Source organism: Tupaia chinensis, unplaced genomic scaffold, assembly GCF_000334495.1.
Source record: "Tupaia chinensis unplaced genomic scaffold, TupChi_1.0 Scaffold143647_1, whole genome shotgun sequence".
In the NCBI taxonomy this organism is placed as follows: Eukaryota; Metazoa; Chordata; class Mammalia; order Scandentia; family Tupaiidae; genus Tupaia; species Tupaia belangeri.
In genome coordinates this window covers 1,000,123-1,007,696 of record NW_006203496.1, presented here as the reverse complement: position 1 = coordinate 1,007,696, position 7,574 = coordinate 1,000,123, and positions in this window count along the sequence as shown.

Sequence of the window (7,574 nt, the reverse complement as noted above, 5' to 3'; positions counted from 1 at the left end):
AGCGGCCACCAATCACGGCGTCCCGGACCCTCCTCCACCACCCCTTCAGCCAATAGTGGCGCTCGTTCGGCCGCGGCCCAGCCTTCCAGCGCCGGCTGAGTTCCCCAGGCCGCCTGGGGAGGTGGCAGCTTGCGGGCGCCGGGTGCTGCGGAAAGGAGGGAGGCCCCTGAACACACCCGCTGCCTCTGCGCGCTGGTCGACGCTGCTCCGAGCGAGACATCGCCCGTGGCTCCGAGGCGGGGACGCCTTTTTGTCGCGGCTTGAATTTACGACGCTTCTGAGCCGCCACTATTCTTCAGGAGCCGTGGGTCACTCCAACAACGCATGTCGGTTGTGCGGGCAGGAAGAAAAACGAGCCAGCAGCCAGAGCCTAAAGAAAACTATTTTCCACCGGGAGTTGCCACAGTGTGTTGTTGGAGGGCAGAGTTGGTTTTTGTTTGTTTTTTAATTTTTATTTTAGACCTCACCCCTGATAAAATCTGAGTATAGAAGTTTTTGCAGTTGACCAAGAGGCCGGCGTGGTCTAGTGCTTCTTGTATTAATCCTCTCTGAGGCCTTCTGTGTTTCTGCTGAATCAAAACACCTTACAGGGCACTAGGCCCTCGCTCAGGTTGCCTGGCCTATCTCGTGTCTTATCTCATTCATTCATTAAACATACATTGTGCACCGGATATCCGATATTCTGCCTGTCCCTTCTCCCAGGCAACCAGACGCCATCCCCATCCTCATCTTAAAGGTGTGTGTGTGTGTGTGTAGGTAACCTCAGTAGTAGCTGTCAATAATTAAAGGTCTACAACTCGTCATCCGTTCACTAATCTTTGCCTATATATCACCTGGCCTGCTCCTTTGTTTGGTTTCATTTTAGGTTTTTGCCATAGGGTGCTTATGCTCTAGAAACAGAGAGATGCAGTGAGAGGGAAAGTGAGAAATCACTCCCCAGGGGGATGGCCATCCTGCTATCCTCCATTCTTCTGGGATTTTGGGCAGACGTGCATAGGGGCCTTTGCTCTCCAGAGAAACGGTGAGAGGGAATGATAAGGCACACACACAGGCACACACACACACACCGGCCGGGGAGTTGCCATGCTTCAATCCCTTTTCCTCCATTCTTCTGGGATTTGGGGCATGCATGCACACTTGCCTGGCGGGATTTTCAAGCTGTCGCAGGGTAGAGACTCAAACTGTGGTTGGCCATGTGGGAGTCCAGCACCTTAACCACCACGTACCTGCTGGCTCTGGCTTGATTTCCGATGAAGTAGGAAGGATAGCAAAGTAGAAGGCTAAAGTGTGTGTGGGGGGGTCCTACCAGTCCTTCACCAAGGCCAGCTCTGGTAAAACCATGAGTAGTTGGGTCCTGCCCCATGTTGCAGGAGGATGTGCAGCCTTCCATCTTTGTGTCTTGGTAATATACCTCACCTCTTGGGCCTCATTCCCTGATCCCAGCTTACTGATCTGGGAATTCATCTGGGAGAGGACATTGGAGCATTATTATCTAGCCTATGCTTAGTTGCTGGGAATTTCGGAGTATGGGGTAGAGGTGAGGTGTGATATGAAGGTCAGTTGTGTATTTTTGTTTATGAATGACAGAAACCAAAACTGGCTAATTTAAGCAAAAGGAAACTTAGCAGACAAATTTTGGAAACTCAGAGAATTAGTGGAGACCAGGTCTAGAAAAGAATAAGGAGAGGAAATATTGGCTGACCAAGAACAAAAATAAATAAAAACAAAATGAGCAAAAACTAAAATCAAATACCTCTTAAACAGAGAAACTGCTCTAAAAATAAGTTATGTTTTTTGGTTTTGCAAGGATATTTCTTTCTTTTTTATTCTTTTTTTGGTAAGGATATATACACATATATGTGTGTGTATATATATTTTAATCTATATTAAATTATTAAATTTAAAATCTATGCAGGTAAAATAGTTTGTAGAAGCACAGAGAACATCTGGAAGGTTTTATTTATTTAACATCTTTTTAATAATATTTATTTTCGGGACCAGCAGGTGGCAAGGTGATTAAGGCACTGGATACTCCCACATGGCTAACCACGGTTCAAGTCCTGGGTCTTGGCTGACCACGGTTCAAGTCCTGGGTCTGGTGTCTTTCTCTCTCTGTCTCTCTCTCTCTCTTTGGTCAAATTAAAATAAAGAATGAACAAATAAAATTAAATAAATAATTCTTTACAAAAAAGAAAAAATAATATTTGTTTTCTATTGTCAATATTCTTCACTTACAGAAATGTTGAAGGTTTAATATTGACAGGATTACTTCTTTTCTTTTTTACAGATTTTTTTTTTTTTTTTTGCTATAGTGCATGTGCTTGCTGGAGACACAGAGAGTAACAGAGACAGAAGGGAGAAATCACCCCCAGACGGGATGGCCAAGCCATAATCCCTTCTCCTCCATTTGCCTCTTGAGATTTTGGGCACACACTCATGCACACGTATCTAGCATGAGTTTCAGGTCATTGAGTCCAGGACTCAAACTGCAGTTGACCATGTGGGAGTCCAGCACCTAAACCACTACACCACCTGCAGACCCCTTGATAGGAGTATTTCTTTCTTAAAAAACAAAACAAAACAAAAAAAACAACTAGAGAGATTTTTGCTCTAAGGCACATATGCTTGTCAGAGAGACAGAGAGTGATAGACAGAATGCAAGAAATGTCCCCCTGGGGGGATGGCTATGCCATAATCTTTTCTCCTCTATCCTCCTCTCGGGATTCTGGCACACATGCACATGTGCCTGGCATCAGTTTCAAGCCTCTGGGTCCAGTACTTAAACTGTGGTTGACTACGTGGGAATCCAGTGACGTAACCATTACGCTATCTGCTGGTCCTCCTTTGACCGAAGTATTTCAAATCCAAACCCAGATTATGCTCCTGCCATAGAATGGCTGGTAAAGATTCCAATTGTTTTAAAATTAAGAAGCACTATGGTGCTAAATGGTAGCCCAGCAGCAAAACATGATCCTCTGCTAGGCTAACCCACACGGGAAAGGCCCAGGTTCCCATATAAACAGGCCAACGGTCCAGTGTTGGCAGGGGCCAGAGGTCGATCGTGGTGAAGGACCTTGTTGGGGGGGGGGTCTCTCTCTCTCCCTTCTTCCCTCCCTCCCTCTGTCCTTGCTCATGGAGAAATAAAAATTATTATTTTTTAAAAAAAAAGAAATCAGTATAGAAGATTAAAGACAAAAATGATTTCTTAAAACAGAGATAAAACAGGAAAATGGCTCTTCGGGGAGAGGAAGAAATCTTTACTGGGAAGAAAAAGAATACTAGCTTTTATTAGTATATACGAGATGTAACCTCTCTGTCTTTCTCTTTCTCTCTCTGAACTGTCTTGTAATTCCCACCTCCGGCAGAGATAGGGAGAGACTGGTTCGTTAAGGAATGAGACGGCTGAGTGAGCTGGTGTGAAAGCACATTATGCTCAAAAGACCTGGTTAGGGAATAAAAATTTGCAGTAGAATTACTTCCTAGAGGATTCCACCATCTGCTGATGCTCTGAACGTCTGGAGCCAGTTTCAAGTCCCAGCTGGGTCTAACTCCAAAATAAGAGACACTGAGCTTCCGGGGCTGGGATGAGAACCATACTGAATTGGGCGGTAATTGAAGCCAGAATGGTGCTCCACGGCATCTGTGTCTGCTTTCTTTTGCTCTCAATCAGTGATCATCTTTTAAGTGTTGACACCAAGCAGCACAGTAAAACGGTAGTCTGTGTGAAATGAGTGTGTGTGTGTGTGTGTGTGTGTGTGTGTGTGTTTAAGATCTCTTTTTCTAATTGCCAGAGGGTGCACGTGCTCACCTGAGGTGGAGAGACAGAGAGAGGGAGAAAGCATCCCCCCACAGTGGGATGTGGTTATGGTCCAACCCCTTCTCCATTTCTCCATTTCGCTGGGGTTTGGGGCATGCACACACAAGCACCCGGCATGTTTTACAAGACCACAAGGGCCAAGAGTTGAATCATGCAGTTGACCTTGTGGGATCTGGCACCATTAATGACTAGACTAGGGGTTGGTTTAAGAATGTAGATTTTTTTAAAGAAGAAATCATAACTAAGTGGAAGAGTTGGTCAACTGAGTAGAGTCTTAGCTACTCAGACACAACCAAGCACTACAGATGTTATGTCTGTCTCGTACACTAAGACTCAAGACTGGCTGGCAGACAACACTAGTAAGATGTGATGCAATGATCGTCTGGCTGCAAACTCTGTTTTCCAGTTGAGCACCAGGTCTGACCTGGATAGCTGCGAGCCATCCTGCTCCTTCCAGTCTCGACACTGCACGTGCCGCTCGGTCAGGAGGAGGAGAGCCTTCATTGCCCACCGTACCCTCCTTTTTACTGCTTAAGGTTCATTTCTAGAAGAACCGGGAAAGAAAATTAGTGACTGCCTAGAAAACTGTCCTTTTGCTTTTATACATTATGCAAGCTAATTATTCACATAAGTAATGCTTCATTGAGCACCAGTATGTTAGAATGTGTTGAGTGAGCTGAAATCTCTAATTTGACTTGTGGAATTCAGGAATAGTTCCGTTGATCCTTGCCTACCATTGAAGCAGAACCTCTCATTTCCAAAACTGGCTGTTTGAAAGGGGAAAGAAGGAACAGAGAAAAACGAGGCAACGCCCATGTTCAAGACTCTGGGAAATCTAAAATGACACTGTCTTAATGAGCAGGCTGCTTAAGTGATTTTTTTTCTAGAGTTCTGAGAGTAATTACTATTCCTGGTACACTACTTAGGGAAGTCAGAGGAGGAAGAAAGTGAGGTACCCGAGTTTTAGCAGATGTTTCTCTCTAGTATTGATTGGTCTTTGCACACAGAGAGCTCTAAATAATCATTAGGACATGCAGGGTGGGCATCCCTAATCCCCAAATCCCAAATCCGAAATGCTCTAAAATCTCAAATGATTTCAGTCTCAACATGATGCCCCAAGTGGAAAATGATGCACCTGACCTAAGTGATGGGTCACCGTCAAAATGCAGCCACACAAAAATAGTATGTTAGGTGGTAGGTGATTCCCTACCTTCAGGTTAGGGTATCAGGGGTGCATGGAGCAGAAATGAGCTTCATGTTTAGACTTGGGTCCCAGCCCTAAGATACCTCTTTACATATATGCAAATATTCCCAAATTGGAGAAAGTCCAGAATTTGAAACACTTCTGATCCCGCTCATTTCATGTAAGACCTTGCACATTAATTTCTAGAAATAGTGGGTTGTCGGAAAGCTCATAATGTCTTTTTGCAGAGAAAAACAGAAAAAAAGTCATGACTTTTCCAACAGCCCAGTATATCAAGAGAGTGAGAGAGACTTGGGCTATAGAATTCCAGATCTAAATAGCATGTTATGACTATTAGGGAAATTAGAACCAGAGAGAACACCCACCGCTCACAAAAAATTCCAGCTATTACTGTTTTTTAGCTCTCTTCATTTCTGAAATACTGCTTTCTCATGTTGGTTTTTCTTCTCAGCATTAAGATGTCCCCAAGTTCGCATTGTGTGATGTGTTTCCTTGACGGGCATCTGTCGGTTAGGCGAGAGGTGCTCAGCTATGGGAGATAATTTCCAACTTGCCACATTTTGCTCAACAGTATTTTTTACCTGTCTTCTACTTTCAGAATCGGTCAGTGCATGTGTTTTGGAGTTGCCCATCCTCAAGTCTGGTGATATACAGGAGCCAATCCAGCCAAGAGTTGGCCAGTGGTTCTTATTTTGAATGAAACTAGGCTGATGCAGGAAACGGAGTTGGGAGCCATGTAACAGAGAACAGACAACCAATCTGCCTGAGGCCTAAATGCACAAACGGAACTGGCAGATGTCTAGCCAGTTGATCTGGGATGACATCTGTCTCTGGTCCCTCATGCCTAGGCGTGCTGAAGCATTCCTCTCTGTGAATATGAGAAGGGCCGGCATGATGCAGTGTGTGAGTCGTAGTGACAAAGCTCTTAGTGGGGCTGGTCATTCCAGATAGCCACGGCACAGCAGGACCGCCGACTTCCCAGAGGAAAGCAACAACTGTTAAAAATGCTATAGAAATAGCAGATGTACACTAAGTCAGTTGCGCATGTGAAAATGACAAGCTTTCGATCAGCAAGAGAGAAAAAAGGTAAGAAACACCATGAGCACTTTGGAATGCGGCAACTTCTCATTACACTTCAGTTACACCATCTCTGTCCAGCATGTTTATTGCTGCTGACATTTGCATTATTTTTATCACTTAGTATGCAAACTGTCCTTCAGTCAGTCAACACTGTGTCCTTGCCCCGTTCTCTGACATTGTGATTATTTGACAACAAGTCTATTCTCTTCCTTGCAATCTCTCAGTGGCTGTTAATATCCACCCCTCTTATGAGTTGTGTTCCTTTCCGCTCCTTCCCGTCTGTTCTCACAGGTTCAGAATTCCTGGGCAAAGCTGTATGGAAAGCCATTAGCTTCCCAAGGTGGGGAGAAGTAGTTGGATCTCTCTCTAACTTGCAGGGATAAGTCTGGGCCTATGTTTACCAACAAGACAGAGATTTCAGTGACTAGAAGCCAGGAACCCAGCACTGACTAGGTTGGGGTATGGGCATTCCCCAGACTGGGAGAAGCAGGGGATCCTGGTCTTGCTTAGATCTAGACTTCTAAGAGAGCAGGAGTTCAAGCATGTGCTCCTTAGAGGTTGGTGTGACTCTGCTGCCCTCCCAGAGTGAGGCCAGATGGGTACTTTAATGCCTGAGAGCTCACGCTGACCGACCTAGTGTCTGTGAAGTTGCCTTTGAGTGTCCTTAGTCATCAGTAAAACCTTGCCCAACACTCCAGCCCTATCCAAATTTTGTACTGCGGTGGAATGGCCTCAGGACCTCATTGTATCAACGTTTTAGAGTAAGTAGGAACCCCCAAGGCCAGTGTGGACAAAGTAATAGTAATTTCAAGAAAGCAGTTCTGGAGAAGGGGACCAGTCTAGCTGCCCAAATTATGTGGGATGTTTTACCTCTTATTTCCCACACTGGAGGGAAATAAGGTTTTCAATTTTGATAGGAAGGCCACCATTTTGTATCCTCTCAGACACAATTCACATCTTAATACATTTTCTACATAGTGGGTAAATTCAATGATATTTGCATCTATTCATGTTAACCTTGGGAAGGAATTATTAAAAACGCATCAATTAGGTTCAGTTCTCATTTTTACTCACCAACCTAATAACTCGTTAGCCAAAATATCTGTTTATGGGCAACGCAAGTGTCCCCTGAGCTGCCTGTGGCGTGATCCTCTGCTGTGAAGTTTGAACATAGCTTTTTATTTGTTCACATTAAGTGAAACAAACAACCCAGCAAATAAAATACCTACAACTAATAGGTAGCTTTGGCAGTTCGTGAATTTGCTCGTTGCTATTATTATTGCTGGTGGTGTTTATTGCCATGAGCCTTCATTTAGCCTTTAGTAAGTCATCAGTTGATTGACACATCAATAGTGTGCAGAATGTAGTATTTGCTCAGGTCATAGCACAGAAACCGATGCAGAAAATAAACAAGAGAAGCAAATAAACGGTCAATGCTAAACAGGAAAACACAGCAGGGAAAGGGAATAGGAT